This window comes from Pinus tabuliformis, chromosome 5_2, assembly GCF_031772625.1.
Source record: "Pinus tabuliformis cultivar Carrire ecotype Pingquan chromosome 5_2, CPIR1, whole genome shotgun sequence".
In the NCBI taxonomy this organism is placed as follows: domain Eukaryota; kingdom Viridiplantae; phylum Streptophyta; class Pinopsida; order Pinales; family Pinaceae; genus Pinus; species Pinus tabuliformis.
Genome location: NC_142306.1, coordinates 496,162,088 through 496,181,712, shown reverse-complemented (window position 1 = coordinate 496,181,712; position 19,625 = coordinate 496,162,088).

The following is a 19,625-nucleotide window of genomic DNA, read 5'->3' as shown; positions in this document are numbered from 1 at the left end:
GAATCCAAAGTTTATTATTTTGGTTCTTAAAGAAAGAGGGTTAATTTATTCCATATTTGGATAGAAAAACACAAATAAAATAATGGAAATGCATATTTGTTGGAGGTAACAGAAGGAGCATGCATAGAAGTGATATGTAGGAAACGAAAACATAAACAATTACATAGATAGTTTAAATTGTTTAGGAAGAAGTATTATAAGGAAGAGGCAGAATATGAAATTCCTGAAATGAAGTATAGTGAGAAAGATGATCAAGATGAAGGTGGATATTTAGCAGCAGACCTATAGAAAAATGTAGAGATTGAAGAGAGAAAAGTTGTGGAGGACATAGCAGCAACTGATGAGTTGAAGAAAGTGAATAGCTTCTTTGAAGTAGAGGCTGTAAATGCAACAACTATGGTTGTTGAAGATAAAGCGGAATTTACAATAACAAGAAAATTTGATGAAGGATACTTGTTTTATGAAGACAAATTGCAAGTTATCATTGAAAAGAAGTTGATTCATAAATTGTTGTTTCCTTTAGAAGACCAAGCGGTTGATGATCTTCCCATAGCAATAGAAGAAGCAAAAAATCATAATGAGAGCCTTGTTATAATAGCATAGGTAGAAGAACATGTTAAGGGAACAAGCAAGTTTGAACATGAATTACAGTTCATTAAAGCATGGCTTGAAGCACCACGTTTTAATGGAGTTTTCACAGAATTTCCAACAATGAATGTTGAAGAAATAATGGACAATGTAGAAGATGAAAAAGTTAATGAATTTTTTGTGTACTGGAGCCCTGAAGAAATTAAACATTACTATGGATTGATGTGGGAGCAGTCCATTGAAAAAGAGTTGAAAACATTCAATGGTGGAACTGAATTTGTTGAGAAAGTTGAAATGAATTGGCATCACCCCATTTGGAGCAAGAAGCAATATCCAGAGTTCGTGATAAGAAGAACCAAGTTGGAAACACCAAATTTTGGAGCAACAAATTCAAGAAGAATTTTCATCAACGTGTTGCAACAAAGAAAGTCAAAATAAAATACTTGAACACTTTGTCACAGTTTGTAAGTATGGTTGAGACTTAAACCAGTGGGCATGTTTTCTATGTTATGCTTTGATACATTTCTCCATTAAGGGGGAGACTTGGAATAATGGAGAAATGTAGATTGTTCTACATTATTGTTAGTTGTGTTTTGTTGAGATTATGGAGCTTATTTAGTTCTTAGATCCTTTTTTTAAGGAGATTATTATAAATTCTTAACTGATTTGTAATCCTATATGTATGACATTTAGGGTTGATTGAATGTGGAGTGTTGAGTGAAGAAACTCTCCAGTTTGATCTAGACTCACCTGAGAGTTACACATTTCTTTCATATTTTGTCCCTCCTTAATTTTAATTACAAGTTTCCACACAGTATTATAAATGTATTTCTAAAAAGAATTCATATTTATACAGAGATCCAATGCTTCAAAATCATCTACACTTTCAAACTTAGCTATAGCCAAGGAATTTTGACCATACATTATTGCAAATTTCTTCCATCCATGTGCTATATTAGAAATATGTCCCTCTTGAATACTAGATGACACAACTCAGATGGAATCCCCATATTGATCTTTGTTTGCAATTCACCTCTTCCAAAGGAAATCATATAAAAGAGGATTTAACGTATCTCACATTAGTTGGGCATCCCCCAAGCCATGAAATGTTTTCCATTGGGGATGCTACTGGAATTAAGCCATAAGATGAACAATATCAAGATAATTATCAAGCGTTGGAAAAGTTTTCTTAGGGTGGGATGTTCACACAGTCATCTCACTTCCATTTATGATCTACTTAATGATGATGCTTATGATTGGGATAAATTTTTAGCACCAACATTTGTATAAATAAATCCATCTCATTTCATCTGCACAAATAATGACAAACCACACGAAATGCCCGAGGGATGTAAAATAGTTTATGTTGGTAAGTATTGGAAACAATATTACATAAATGCCCATTATGTGAATCATCCATTATTGAGAGTTTCAGATACAACTTCTTAGTTTCCTGTGAGGTGGTGTCGTTCAATCATTTGGCATGGATGTTGGAAAACAAAAAACCAGATATGATTCAAAGTGATTCCAACTTCAAGGAGTTGGTTGAATTCTATGTTTGTAACCTATAATGAGGCGGGGAAAACACAATAATTTATTTTTCTTGTTTTCTATGTTATAAATATTTAGTTTAGGTTATTCCATCATTATGTTGATTATAGATTCTTGAATAAACTTTATTTTATCTTCATTACATATTTCAAAATATTTCTTTTTTCTTTTTCTATTTTAGATTCTTGAGTAAAATCTCTTTCTTGTCTCTATTGAAAATTCCTAAATGAAATTTATCTTATCTTTCTCACTTAGCGTGGGTACAAAAGGTTTCGTCTTTCAACATTGAATCCCATAAATTCATAGGGTTTTCATATAAGTGTGATATTAGATCTCACTTTTGAATCACTATAGGGATGGCGGCCTCATGAACAATCTAACAGGTTGTTTTGTTAATCTTGTATATGACAGTTAACATAATGATAATCTTGAAATAATAATATTCTGTCCATATCTCATCACAACGAATATCACATATGCAGCACAATAATTTTAGGATGAAGGAATATTCTAATTTCCTAAAAAATGAATAGTATTTGCACAAAAATACACAAATTTCTTTTTCCTACTAATGGAGAAGTACACTGAAAAAAGTACATTGAAGAAAATAGGTGTAGGAAACTTAAATTTAAGATGAACGAAAACTATTCTGACTAAAGGATTAATGATTTTTATGAATGTGAATAGTTATTTTGTGACAATATAGATCTTATGCGGTCTATAAAGGAGGATGATAAATTTAAGATAATTCATTTGAGGTGTATTAGTAGATAACGGATTTCCAAATACAAAGGAAAGGGAAACAATATCATTGCATTGTTGAAAACAACAACACACTTTAGTCTATTACATTTAAAGGTTAGTTATTTGATTGATTATGACAGTGATCATCTTAATTATATTTTTAAATTTTTTATAGGGAATACATGAATTGGTTTGTGTGGAGTTTGTTTTTTAGGTACATATTGGAATACATCTTATATAATTTTAACTTAATTATGAATATTTATTTATTGGATGGTTGCAATTTATTTTGCATGGAATATTCTAAAATATAAGAAATAGTATATACAAATGGATGGTTGGGATTTACTATCAAAGTTGTTATGCTCTTTTCAATATTTTAATTAAATTGATTAATTAAAAAAGTGGCATATGAAGAAGTGTCCTATAGAATGAATTAGGGTTTTTTTGATATGTGGTATTGATAATTAGAAAAATAAAAAACAACAACAACAACAAAACACTTTTTATTAATTCATGTCTAAGCTGCTCACACCAAATACATCACAATGTGTCTAACATATAATGATGGATTAATATATTCGATGGACATAACAACATGGAATATAGAGACTTTAACTCAGTTACAACTCACTTACATTGGAAAACAATGAATTATAGAACAATACCTCGTAACTCACATAGATCTAGAACATTTCTAGAATCTTCCATTTCTGCATTATTCTAACATACCCCTTTAATGGAGAAATTTATTTGCTACAATATATAACATAAGTAAGAATGTCTATTGGTCTAAGTCTCATCTAGGCTTACAATTTGACTTTAACAACTTCATATTGACTTTTCTTATTGTTAACTAGTGATGATGCTTCATCCTTGGTTTGCTTTTGCTTAACTGCATGTTGCAACTAGGTTGTGGTCTTTTCCTCATCATTTGCAATACTTCATCAGGTTCATGGGACTTGAATTTGTCTACAATTCTTGTAAATTCTTTATTATATTCATAATTGGGTTGCTGTTGTTTGTCATTATATTCATCTCTGCAAAATTCAAAGGATTGCCGCCACATTAGCTCATAGTAAAGTCTGATTTCTTTAGGGCTCCAATGCATTAGAATGCCATGAACTTCTTCAAATGTATCCACTATTGTTTTCCTTTGCCAAATATATGTACTTAGTTTCATCTGGCTCATCCAATTGTTCTACAAGCATATTTACTCTTCCGCTTAACAACTCATCTACAAATTTCTTCTCATGTAGCATTTGTAACCAACCTTCACTTGAAAAGTTTTAAACATCGTATTTAACTAAATTTACCAAGTATTCACATAGTGGTTAATAAGTTGTTGCACATTCATTATTAAATACTGTATCATCGAGAGTTTCCTTACTATCACATGATATTTTACTATCAACTACAAACCTACTTTCTTCATTAATCATTGTAGTTTCTCTCTCGATTTTAGTTATGGTACTTTCAACACAATCACCATGGTAAGCAACACTTTCATCAACTTCAACTTTCTCACTACACTTCATGTTGTACTTCATTTCAAGAATATCCCAATATATTTTTACATTACATACTTCACCAAATTCATGCAAAATACTAGAGAAGATGTTTTCATGCAATGTTGATATAATAAGAAGCAATGTTACTACACCTTTACTTCTATCATGGGAATTTATAGAATTTTCTTGAGAAAATTGAGATAAATATAATGAACTAAGTAATACTTCCATTTCCATTGCCAAAAGTTTAAATTTTTACCTACTAAAGATGACAGAACTAGAATTAATCATTTCAATATTGCACTAGTTTCTTCAAGTTCTTCGGGCTAATTTAAATATATATTTGGATTCATGTCTTAATTATGCATGGCTTCTATGGCTGGAAACATTTCCTCTTCTTCGTCTACCCTTTGTTACTTCTGTTTCAAATATTTAAATATCATTTGTTAACCCCACTGTTGTGCATTATTCTTCTATCAACTACCAATTCAGACGAAACTCAAATAATTTTTTCTTTTCCACCACATTTCCATTACTTTTAATACATAACCATTCATCATGGTTGGTTACTTCACATTAGGTCGAATCTATGTGACCAAAAAACAACCAACACAACTAGCCATAGGCTCCATGCACTCAATCTCTCATGGGAAAGCTTCACGTCATAGGGTTGGTCATGACTGATCCTATACACAACAGGATGCCCTCTACTTACTACAACCAAATCACTAGTCACAAAACTCACTTAACAGACATTTACTCTAATCACCAACATGGAATTTCCTCATCCCTTTGCTACCAACAAATTACTTTCAAAGGCACAGCTCCAACATAGCTTTCATAAAGAACTCTTGGCACCCATTTTTCACACAACCACTTCAACATAGTGAACAACTTCTCAAACCACCAGCGAATAACTTCACAATGTTTCAAATCTCAAACAATGAACACCTTATATGCAACCACACTTCTTCACACATAACCTCATACCAATAAAGATCAAAATTAAATAATGTTTCCACAAATAAATATTTATATAAAATATGTGGCCAATTCATAACTAATGCGACTACCACTTTAAAAATAATATGAGGATTATTAATTTTAGACCAAACTCATCGTATTCTACATTTGGCCATCATTATCCTTTCACTTTCTACATAAATGATTCCCTCCATGAGATCTTGACTCTAGAATCATTTTGATAGATATCGGTGACACTCTTATAGTAGTGTCTTATTTACTCCCCTTGCATCATCTTCTATGTAAAACAAGGATACTTGCGTCCCCTTCTACGTCCAACCAGAGGCCTCTATTGTAGACTCGACCTCTATCTTTTGTAGTGAAAACATCAAACTTCGTGACATTAAACAAAATCATCTCCAACCTTGAGTTGTGAATTCACTAATCCAGCTAGGTTCTAGCCCCATCTCCAAGACACAATCAATAGTCAGCCTTTAAGATGCTTGTTCTTTTGCCTTGAACCAATATACTGTAGGGAACCCATGGCAAGGCCTGAGAATACGTCCCACCGACAAATTAAGAAGCCCGAACTGAAATAAGGGACCTCTAGAAATAACAAGAAACGATATTAAAATATATTGCAAACATAAAAACACTTAATCGCAAGCAAGAGTTGTATATAGCCAACACTAAAAAAAATCACACTTGTGTATGCAAATCAATCTTGGGCACACACACGATATTTACACAATATCAACCACATGAAAATTCCTCTTGTATATCTGACCGATTTCAGCCACATATATCACACCAATTTGTTGGGGTTACAACCACACATCCCCCAAACACAGTCTACCTCCATAATTCCTCTGTACGGAAATATAACATAAAAGGATCTCATATCTATATTTTCACACCACACAATAGGTTTTGGTTCTTTCAATGCACACTCCCACTGGGGCACAACACAAACACTTATATTCTCCACACAAAGAAATGAAAACAACCACATGCAGATCTGCAACACCCACACACACGCAGCTCCAATTGTAGATCCCAGTCAGCAAAGCAGAACAACATCTAACAATGCACCAAAACAAATCAATCTAGATAACATCCTCTATGATAATTCAAATTTGGAACATATCACTAAGATATTGGCCAACCTTGCTTTGATACCAAATTGGAAAAACAAAAAAACAAACAACAATATAACACGTTTTATTAATTCAGGCCTAAGCCTTCTCACACCAAATACCTCACAATGTTCCCATTATATAATGATGGATTACTAGACTCGATGGACATAACAACATGGAATATGGAGACTTACTCAGCTACAATTCACTTACATTGGAAAAAATGACTTCTAGAACAATACCTTGTAACTCACATAGATCTAGAATATTTCTAGACTCTTCCATTTCTACATTATTCTAACATTGATAATTTATGATATTGGTAGATGGTACTATAATAAAACCTATTTATAAATTTTCAGAAGCTCATGGTTGAAAATCTCGTTCTAATGAATATATATTTAACTTCTATGTTAATTAATTTTATAATTAAGCCACAATGGTTAGCTCAAATGGTCGATTTTTCTTTGCTAAAGCAACTCACTAATGGGAGGTCAGGTAGCTAGTTCTTCTCGATGTCGTTGAAATTAGGCAAACTCAAATGACTAACATTGTGTTATGAAGTATTAAGTAAATTATAAGATTTAAATCCCATGAATGTTTACTAAAAAAACATATCACATAATTATATATTTATAAATGTTAATTATTTTAGAAATAATAAAATATTCATATTTTAACTTATTTTAATTTAAAAAATAATATATATATATATATATATCGTGCTCACACAAAAAAACTAATTATTAATTAAAACTATTCTATTGGGATTCATATGCAATGATATGTATCAAATCCAATCAAACTTTATAATACCTATTAAAATTAATGAAGGTAGATGTGAATCATGTATTAAGGATAGAAAACCAGCACCGAGGGAGGAATTGTGAAGGAAAATATACACGACGTTAGGTAAGCTTCTAGTGCCTTCGAAATTCATATTAAATTGGAGCTTTCTATTAAATCAACAATATTGAGTGATCCCGGAGACAACAATGTTACCGGAGGCTTATCTTACTCTAAAACTAAGTAGTTGCCTCAATTGTATTTGAAATTCAAATTACATTAGTAAATCCACAATAATGAGTGATTATGGAGACATAAATGTTACCAAATAAGGCCTAACCTACTCTAAAATTAATAACGTTAACTTGTGAAATTACTCTAAATTAATAGTTTATGGGAATAATTTATGGTTTTAAAAAATATAATTTGTTTTAAAACAAATGCTACAAAGTTGCTCGTACTTGTCGTTTTAATTTTTTGCAATTCGATAGATAGATAGATGATGGATTAAAATTAAGTTATAACATAATATTAGAAATCATATAATATATCAGCTATAATAACTATATAATATTTAATAAGTATATAATACTTGTGAAGCAAATATTTATGTGATCTTTAATATATTTTATGTATTAAAATTAATTTTTTTATAAAAACTTTAATTAGTAAAAATTAGTCTTTATATGATAAACACTTATGTAATAATCATGATAAACACTTATGTAATAATCATGATTAACAAATTTAGTTAATTAAATTATATAAATTTATGGTAATAGCTAATCAAATCATTAATAAAAATTTTAGTTAATTAAATTAAATAAATCCATGTGAAATAATAATAGATTTCAATAAATTACTTTTGTTGTTATTGTACAAAGTTTGTAGCTATCAACTAGTTATCAATCCAAACATAAAAGTGTCTTGATAATGTCATTAGTTTTATTTTAAATTCGAGTAAATGCACATAATTCATATATTTTACTTTCACCTATATCCAACTAATCTTTATTATAATTTTTATTTATTTATTATAAATTAAAATTATAATACAAAAACAATAACAATAAAAAATACCATTTATAAATTTGTACAAAATGTAAAAAAAAATCTCCAAAAACATGAAACCATAATTAAATTATATCAATCGCAAACAGAATGTGCAATTTCCATCGTCTCTTTGCCCATAAATAAGTAGATCATTGTACACAGACTCAGTAATCAATGAGCAATTGAAGTGACTGATTTAGTGCATAACTCGCGAGGTATTATAAAAGCTCAATTCAAACATAATATAAGATTAGGTCATCGAACTTTGAAAAAAGCAATTGGACTTGGGCTTTAATTGCTTCAGGAAGTACGTCAGACCCTGTAATCGATTACAAAATAAGAAATTATAGAATGGAAACAATAAGATTTTAGAAAATTAAATTTATTTGTTATTAAATAATAATAAAAATTTATTTATAAAGTTAAACTATAGTTTGGTTTAAAAAAAATTGGTCAAAATTAAATTAATATGAAGTCAACGAAGAAATTGATGTGGCTACAGTTATAATAATGAGTTACCTATGAATTATATCAATTTTTAACACAATTAGTTTTCAGAAAATTTACTTATTAATTTACTTTTCATATTATTTATAAAAATAGTTAATAAATAAAAAAGTCTAATTATGTAAGGTTCACTAACGCAAGCCCTCCTCTCCCGCTCTAATATCACGTCACTCATAAAACGATGTGTCAGAACATGCAAACCACCTTGTCAATAGTCGGATTGATTAACGTGACCTTGAATGCTTGCTTAGATACGAAATCCAAGCTTCTACATGGCGCAAAGTACCATGCAAGTACTAGGGTGCACATGTCAATTTCATGGTCGACGGTGGAGGCATCAAATGTTTATACAAAAATGATGGTCCCTACTCATAGCCATAACACTTTAGCTCCATCCTCCTGCGAGGTGGAGACCATGGGAGTCCTTCACTATAGGATCATTGGGACGTTGCACAATGAAAACATTATTTATGAACAACATGTTGCACTCTTATATAATGATGGATGCACTCCGACCACTCGTTATATAAAAACCATTAGTATTGGAAAAATAGAGCTAACTAAAGCTCCCCTATACCTATATCAGGATCACCCATATGTATTGGGAGTTGTATCCTTTCTTGCTAGCAAATTCCATTCAATATTCGTAATTGCTCTTGTTGTCGACTTAGCAAATTCCATTCAATATTCGTAATTGTTCTTGTTGTCGACTTAGTAATAGGCTTTTTGGTATCCCATTAAGCCTATTCTCAATCCAATTTTGTTTCATTCACATAGGCTTGTGTTTGTCTGGGCCATTATGTGGTTTCTGTGGTTTTTGGATTGCTACAACTTTAGAAAATACTTTGGTTCAAATTGGCCTCCTAGTCATCCTTTGTTATTTGTAACTCTCCTCTATTAGGTCACACTTAGCCCTCTCAATTTATCTCCCTACAGAAAATCCCAATAACCTCTACTCTCGCATCAATTTCCGACTGCCTCTACCTTTACGTCAATTAGTAACAATCTCTAGTATCGCATAAAGCCCTCCACTGCTAGCCTCCCTCCCACTTCTCTACCTCTGCTTGTACATCTTAACTCTCCAAATTCCGAGACTATCATCTTTCTCATCCCCATTCATTCCCCTCGCCATCAATTTTGAACATTTATGCATTCTTCTATCACTATGCCTCATGGAAAGATGGTAGTTGCTTGTAGAGGAAGGGGTAGAGGTCATCCCTTTGCGTCCTCTCTGACCCCTAGCCATATGGCATCGACCTCTCAACTGCGAGCCCGGTTGCATGTAATGGAATTTGTCGCTCATTACCAACAATACATCCTTCAGCTTTGTCACCAAGAAATTGAAAGAATAGAACTTCTTGAGCCGAGAGGTTCATTCTACAACCCAGTATGAGGGGGATGTGTAATTTTATCTGTTCGTCCATCCCCTTTAAAATTAAATTAAAAATTATGTTCTAAATAGAAAAATAATGTCAACCATAGTAAAAAAAATGAATAGAAGTAAAAAAAATGTATAAGTAATATGTTTAAGTCTTATTCTTTTCAAAAATATTTCAACAAGAGATTTAAATAAACTATTTTAAGATCTATGTTAACTAATTTATCTCCATATCAACTTTATATGTATCTATATATAAAAAAAATTGTTAAAAGAAAACATTTTAGTGTGTTTTATTAAAAAATATTCAATGTGGGTTATCAATAAAATATTTTAATAAGAATTAATATTGACATATACTTAAAAATATATTAATAATAAAAAACCATTTTAATTTGCATGATAAAATGTCTCATGTACAACATAAATTACTTATATATTACATCTCATTTTAAAAATCCAATTTAAACAATAAAAAAATAAAACATTATATTTTGCACCCTAAAGAAGTTTGCACGTGAAGAAAATTGATCCCTCTCCTCTCATGTTAGATTTCCTACTTAAGATGGATATATGTTAGTTATGTGCTAAGAACATCGCTATACTCCTGATGATCGTGTTTAAGTTGAGACTAGGGACTTGGTTCTTAATCTAGTTACGACCACTTGCTTGATATTTTCAAAATACATGTAAAAAATCAATAAATACAAAAATCATTCTGTAGTGCATCCTCACATATACAAATAATGATTAACAAGAGAATGTTTACAAGTTGGCATGAAGAATTGGATAAAATAGATCACAAAATAGATATCTTCCCCAATAAGTGCAACAATATCCCCTTCCCTCCAAGGGAGGTTATTTCCTTAAAAGAATTGGATAAAATAGATCACAAAATAGATATCTTCCCCATAAGTGCAACAATATCCCCTTCCCTCCGAGGGAGGTTATTTCCTTAAAAACCCTAAAGCTAGACAACTCACGGTATTACCTACTATGAAATCTCAATTTTTTTCTTTTAGCTCTTCTAATGGGTTCACTCAATTTATGTATTGTCATAATTGTTTAAGAAGCGACATAGTCACGAGATGTATATATAAACTCGAGACATTGAAGCTACATTGAAGCTAAACCTCTCGTGTGGTTTCCCATTGGGCAAAGGAGAGCCACACAACTAATAATCATATAATATTTTGTAGCAAATGCTAAATTATTTAAAAGAAAAAAAATCTAATTTAATTGTTTTAAAAAATTATAGAATTATAAATTATAGATTATGTAAAAAATTGATATTTTGTAATATAATTTTTTTCAAATTTAAATTAATTTTAAATATATAATTATTTTAAATAAATTGCATAAATTTTGATAATTTTACAAAAATAAGTTTCAGAAGTCAATAACATAATTGATTTTGACAAAATTAATTATATATAAATATAGCAGTTAAGTAAGGAAAAAAAAGAATCTTAAAATTTAAAACCTGATACACGAGCCTGTACATAACCTTTATTTCCTTTATACTTGGACTTGAGGAGACCATGAACGCTGCACACAGCGCTGGATTTTCACTTTCACATTTTGAAGGAAAGATTTTGATGGATTTGCAAATTTTTAAACCAGGAGGAAATCACCATGTGACGGACAAATTTGCCTGTGAAATACCATCCCTGGCTACACATAATATTGAACCAAAAAAGATGCACACGTGAAATCGTACAAAGGACTCTAAAGAAACACAGACGATGAAAATTTTCACTTCTTCTTAATGAGGAGGGCGAAGGTTGGGGCAACGGCAACAACTAACCGACACACTATCCCATTTGAACTGACACTCGTGCACTTACACTAACCCCATTTGTACACTCCGTAAGAAGCTTTGACTGCTTACTATTGTTAAGTGTGAAGCCAAATTCATGCAGGATTCTAGATCCTTCTACATCACCAGTAGTTTCTAGAGTCACATGCAGGATTCTAGATCCTCCTACACTGCCAGTAGTTTCTAGAGTCACATGCAGGATTCTAGATCATCCTACACCGCCAGTAGTTTCTAGATCATTCCAGATATCCATCTGAATCACATACAGGATTCTAGATCCTTCTTCTGCTTCTATAAATTTTTAATTTCTCTGGCCAAGGAAAGCAAGCTAAGGCCCAAGCCTGTTATGTAATGCAAAGTGATTTCTGTTCTCCAGTGATTGTTTTATCTATTCCGCTGTTTCTGACTGAGTAATCTTGTTGTTTCTCCATTTGTCTGTCTCTGTGAATTATTCTCTGCTTTTACCATCTAAGTCTCTGAGTATAAATCTACTGTGTGTTATGTATGCTCTGTTCTAACAATTGGTATCAGAGCTAGGGTCGAATATCCACTGTGCAAGCCACTTAGTGCCATCGCCTTACTCTGGCAGCGTTCGTTAAAATGTTGGTTGTTACCCTTGGAGCTGTTGAAGGATCTATCCACAAAATAGCCGAGGAACACTAGAACTAAAAGACAGTTGCTGCAAGAAAACAAGGCCATGGATCTATGTTGAAATGTGTTGCTGGAGTTTGAAAATTGGAGATCCGTGGCGTTTGGAGTTGAAACGTGGTGTTCGTAAGTTTTTTTTTACATCAAGATTGCACGTATACGTCAATTTTTTTTCTCAAACCAACATATGTATGTGTGAAATGTGAAAATGTTAAAACATTATATATGTTTCATATATATGTTGGAATTTTGAAAAGTATATTTTAAAAGGGAGCAGGAATTTTGAAAAGGGTATTTTAAAAGGAGGAAGGTCATTGTTAGTAACTTTTAAAGAGTAATAATTAAAGTTTTATTTTTAAGTGGAGTCTTTGTGTTTTGGGGTGTAAATTTAGACAACAGTTACAGATATGGAGAAGTTGAGCGAGGCTAATTTTGCCTTATGGAAATCACAGATGGAGGATATACTGATTTTAAAGGATCAGTATTTGCTGATTGAGGGCACAACAAAGAAACCCTCATCGATGACAAATGAAGAGTGGAATAAGCTAGATAGAAAGGTGATTGCAACAATCCGCCAATATTTAGCAAAGAATGTTTATTTCAATGTGTCTGGAGAAAAGACCGCAGAAGAATTATGGAAGAAGCTCCATGATCTATATGATAAGAACATGACATCAAACAAAGTGTTCTTGATGAAGAAGCTTTATAATCTCAAAATGAAGGAGGGTGCTTTAGTTGCTGAGCACTTGAATGCATTTAGTTATTACTAATCAACTTGCCTCTATTAAAATCATTTTAGATGATGAAATTAGAGCCATATTGCTAATGTGTTCTATGCCAGATAGTTGGGAAAATTTAATTGTAGCTATGATCACTTCAGCAACCATAGGGACCTTGAAGTTTGATGATGTCAGCAGCAGTTTAATGAATGAGGAGCTGCGATGCAAGTCAATTGCGGAAAACCATGGAGAAGAGGCTCTAGCTCTAGCTGCAAGGGCAATCAAGATCGAGAGGCCGATAAAAATCAAGGAGAGGTGGAGTCATCTGCTTTCATTGTGGCAAACCCAGGCACATGAAGAAAGAATGTCGATTCTGGAAGAAAGGACAAAAGGATCAGAGACCGTCTAGTACAAATCACAAGTCATCCAGCACAAATGAAGGTGAGACTACTGCTGTAGCCACAAATTGTGATGTGTTGTTTACTATTTTAGTAGAGGATGCATGTGTATATACATCTAGCAGTAGCTTTGATTGGATTCTTGATTCTGGGGCATCTCAACATGTAACCCCATGCAAGGATAGTTTTGTTTCATATAATCCTGGTGATTATCGTAGAGTGCATTTGGGGAATAATCATTTTTGTAGTATTGTTGGAGTGGGAGATGTCTAGATCAAGATGAAAGATGGACAATATATATTGTTGAAACAGGTCAGGCATGTACCAGAAATGCGCATGAGTTTAATCTCTATGGGATGACTAGATGATGAAGGCTATTCGACAAGCTTTGGAAAAGGAGGCTGGAAAATTAGCAAAGGTGCATTGGTTGTAGCCAAAGGACCCAAGACAGGAACATTATACACATTGAAGACATTGATAGGAAAATGAGATTTGGCCACTGTCACAAAAGAAGGAAATTCAGTAGATCTGTGGCATAAGCATTTGGGTCACATGAGTGAGAAGGGCTTAAAAATCCTTGTTGGTAAAAATTTATTGCCAGGTTTGAAATCCTACAATCTTGATCCTTGTGAGCATTGTATATATGGTAGACAAAGAATGGTTTCATTCCTTAGAGGTGGCGATGACAGAAAGAAAAATGTGTTAGAATTGGTACACTCAGATGTGTTTGGGCCTGTTAACATCAAATCATTAGGAGGAGCATCAAATTTTGTAACATTTATAGATGATGCATCGAGGAAGGTTTGGGCATATCCTATGAAAAATAAAAGTGAAGTGTTTAGAATATTTCAAAAATTCCATGTTGTTATTGAAAGAGAGACTAACAAATTACTGAAGTGTTTAAGAACAGATAATGGTGGAGAATATTGCTCAAATGCATTTAAGGAATATTGTAATAGGTTTGGCATAAAGCATGAGAAGACTGTGCCTAGTACTCCTCAACAAAATGGTGTCGCACAAAGGATGAATCACACCTTTATGGAAAAGGGGTGAAGTATGTTGTCTAATTCCGGTTTGGAGAAGAATTTTTGGGCTGAAGCAGTCAGGACCGCTTGCTACCTCATAAATAGATCTTCAACTACAGCCTTGGATGGTTGTATCCCTAAAGAAGATTGGACTGGTAAGAATTTGAATTGTTCTCACTTGAAAATCTTTGGATGTGAAGCATTCATACATATTCCCAAAGAAAATATAACTAAGCTAGATGATAAATCTATGAAATGCATTTTTTTGGGATATGCGGATGGAGATTTTGGTTATCATCTATGGGATCCAGTCAAACATGAAATTATTTAGAAGCAGGGATGTTATATTTAATGAGTCAGAAATGTTCAAAAGGATTGTAGGTGAGTTGGAGGTCAAGAAGGTTATTGACAGGTTTGAAGAGCAATAGGAAAACATACCACCAATACAAGAAAATGAACAGCAAATTTAGGAGCATGAAGAACAACAAGTGGAAAATGATGAATAACAACAAGAAGAAATCTTGCAGGAACCTTTACAGGAGATTCAACCTGATAATGCACCACCACAGTTGGTTCGCAGATCTTCTAGGCCTCATAAGCCTTCACAAAGGTATCCTCCTTCAAACTATATTTTGTTGACTGATGAAGGTGAGACTAATTGTTTTCAAGAAGCTTGTAAAGTCGAGCACAGTAAAGAAAGGAAGAAAGCAATGGAAGAAGAAATGAACTCTTTGCAGGAAAATAAAACATGGGAGTTGGTAAACCTCCCAAAAGGTAGAAAGGCTCTACAAAACAAACGGGTGTATAGCATTAAGCATGAAGGTGATGAAAAGAAGGGGAGGTATAAAGCAAGGCTGGTGGTGAAAGGTTTTTCCTAGAAAGAAGGTATTGACTTCACTGAAATTTTCTTACCTGTTGTTAAAATGTCATCCATTAGAGTCATTCTTGGTCTAGTTGCTGCTTTAGACCTAGAATGTGAACAATTAGATGTAAAAACTACATTCCTTCATGGTGAATTGGAGGAAGAAATTTATATGGAGCAGCTAGAAGGCTTCATAGAAAAGGGCAAAGAAGGCCTTGTTTGTAGGTTGAAGAAGAGTCTCTATGGGTTGAAATAGGCACCTCGACAATGGTACAAGAAATTTGATTCATTCATGTTGGAAAATGGTTTTCAGAGGTTGGAAGCTAACCATTGTGTCTATATCAAGAGGTATGATCAAGGAAAGTATATCATATTATTGTTATATGTGGATGACATGTTGATTATTGGGCATGATAAGAATAATATCAATAGGTCGAAGAAATATTTGGGTAGAAAATTTGCAATGAAGGATTTGGGACCAGCACAACAAATATTGGGCATGCGGATTATGCGTGATAGGAAAAACAAAAGGTTGTGGCTGTCACAAGAAAAATATATGAAGAAGGTGCTTGACAGGTTTAATATGAAGGATACCAAATCAGTTGGTACACCCCTTGCAGCCCACTTCAAGCTGAGTACTGAATTATGTCCTAGTAATGACAAGGAGAAAGAAGAGATGAGCAAGATTCCTTATGCTTCAGTAGTTGGCAATTTGATGTATGCCATGGTATGCACATGACCAAACATTGCATATTCAGTGGGAGTAGTGAGTAGGTTCCTTGCCAATCCAGGAAAACAACATTGGCAAGCAATAAAATGGATTTTGAGGTATCTCAAGGGTACAAGTCATTATATGTTTTGGTCATGATGAGATTGTGCTTGAAGGATTTACAGATGCGGATATGGATGGAGATATGGATACCAGAAAGTCCACTACAGGTTATTTTTATACATTTGCAGGTGCAACAGTATCTTGGGTGTCAAGGCTACAAAGAATAGTAGCCCTCTCTACAACAGAAGCAGAGTACATAGCTGCAACAGATGCTTGTAAAGAGATGTTGTGGATGCAGTGATTCCTAGGAGAGATAGGAATAAAGTACGACAAGTATGTGTTATATTGTGATAGTCAGAGTGCCATTCACTTGGTGAAAAACCCAGCATTTCATTCAAAAACCAAGCACATTGACTTAAGGTACCATTGGATTCGGCATGTGTCGGAGGAAGAACAATTATCCTTGGAAAAGATCCATACAAATAGGAACCCTGCTGATATTTTCACTAAGATTCTACCACGAAATAAACATGAATTATGTAGAGGCATGGTAGGACTCGGTGTGACTTGATCACTCTTATTTGGCTTCAAGTGGGAGAATGTTAAGTGTGAAGCCAAATTCATGTAGGATTCTAGATCCTTCTACACCGCCAGTAGTTTCTAGAATCACATGCGGGATTCTAGATCCTCCTACACCACTAGTAGTTTCTAGATCATTCCAAATCTCCATCTGAATCACATACAGGATTCTAGATCCTTCTTTTGCCTCTATAAATTTGTAATTTCTCTGGCCAAGGAAAGCAAGCCAAGGCCCAAGCCTGTTATGTAATGCAAAGTGATTTCTGTTCTCCAGTGATTGTTTTATCTATTCTGCTGTTTCTGACTGAGTAATCTTGTTGTTTCTCCATTTGTCTGTCTTTGTGAATTATTCTCTACTTTTGCCATCTAAGTCTTTGAGTATAAATCTGTTGTGTATTATGTATGCTCTGTTCTAACAACTATCGTATTGTTTGTCATAGATATCATGCTGGTGGATTCAACTTTTCTAAGAGGGCACCATGAACAATATGTGTCTAAGAGGTCATTTATTGTTCTTATTGCATGTAGGTTATTGGCTGTAGTCTCTTGGTAACTGAGATGTAGACGAATGAATCTCAAATAACTTTAGTACGTCCCAACAATATTAAATGCATTATCGTTAAAATGTAAGACCAGACCAACCACATCATTCCATGTGTCACACATATTTATGATAGGCCTAGAGGGTTTTTATTTCACCTTTTTTCATTAATGATGGTGAGAATGAGTTATGTCAATTTTGTAAATGCAGTAATCTTTGTAGTCTTCTTTAAATGGTATTTGGTGATTATGTCACTAGAATTTTTTTGGGGATTATTTTGTTATTTTAATTGATTTTTTTTAATATTTGGATCAGTGTAAACTCAAAACCAACAAAAAAACACATGGGTAAGGTTGTACTGCATATATCATGTGGGACATGTTAAATTCACCAAAATTCTTCGAAAGGTTTTCTTTTGGTTTTGTTTTTTTTTTTTTTAAATCACATAATTTCATTTATTAAAATGATTGTAATATGTGTCATTTTTAAAGGATGGTTGACTTATAAAAAGTGAAAAATAATTTTATATCAACCATATTTATTAATGTAGTTGTGTTAGAAGACAACTAATGCATAAGGAAAAATAGTAGATGATTATTGAAAATATTATTAATACTAGATGCTTATTACTTAGACTATTGTTATTATTAATATGATTAATAGTCAATTTTATTAACATTATTATTATTATTAAACATTTTTAAACCATGATTATGACCTTGGTTCACTTTGGCTGACTATAAATGAATATAAGTTACGTTGACTAAAGATGACTATGAGTGAACAAGGTTCACTATTGTCAAGCATGGTAAACACAAGGTTGACCTTGTTAGATCATAGAAAAGTACTAATAATATATTCAATCACATAGTTTCCTTGTGAGATGACAGTTGATCTTGTTAGATCATGGAAAAATATTAATAATATATTCAATCATATAGTCTCTTTGTGGGACGATGGGGTGGTTGTCTCACTATGATGTTATGGCCTCTGCCCAGTTTCAAATCCACAGGGGGACCCCATGGCCCATCATAAAGGATAGGTGTCCCATTAGAGTCTAGGATCCTGACTCTAGTTTCCATTGGTCTTGAGACATCTTGGTCATCAGATGCACTATGAGTTTCTGATATATGTGGCTTGTGGGTTTTTGCATCTTGGAAGGTTGCTACTTCCCCATCAATCATTTTACTGTTTAAAAAAATATATTCACAAATAATAATAATATACTCCTTATTATTATTATTATTAGTTGTCAACTTTATTATTAAACATTATTAAATATTAAACCTTATTCACAAACTCGAATATTTTTATTATTATGAACTGTAAATAAATTTTGTAAACCCTATAAAATTATTATTACTATCATGATCAACTATTAATAATATATTCAATCATATAATAATAACAATATAGTCAACCTTACTATTATTATTATTATTAAACAATTTTAATTCTTGATTGTGACTTACCAACGTTAACCTTGGTCGTTGACTAAGCTTAACAATGTTTGACTTTAGACAACCATGACAATCTAAAACAAAAAATAGTTAGTAAAATAATTCTTAATATTATTATTATTTGTGAGTTTTATTTCTACTGTAGTCAAGCACACTATTACTATTATAATAATAATAATAATTTAAACCTTATGTTGGATTATTATTAATCAATTTTATTATTATTATTATTATTATTAAAAAATTTAAAGTATTTCTTATTTTTGGTCAGACATGGTTGAATATATTAGAATATGATCCAATTACATTGACTAAAAATTACTATGAATAAACAAAATTGACTTTCATAGAATATGATAAACATAATGTTAACCTTCGTAGATTACGGTAAACTATTAATATTTATTTTCTAAAATGATAAACTACTACTACTACTACTACTACTACTACTAATAATAATAATAATAATAATAATAATAATAATAATAATAATAATAATAACCTTTATATTAATATTAATATTATTAGTAGTAATTGTGAACTTTTTTATTAATAATAATAATATTTTTATTAAGTGTTAAA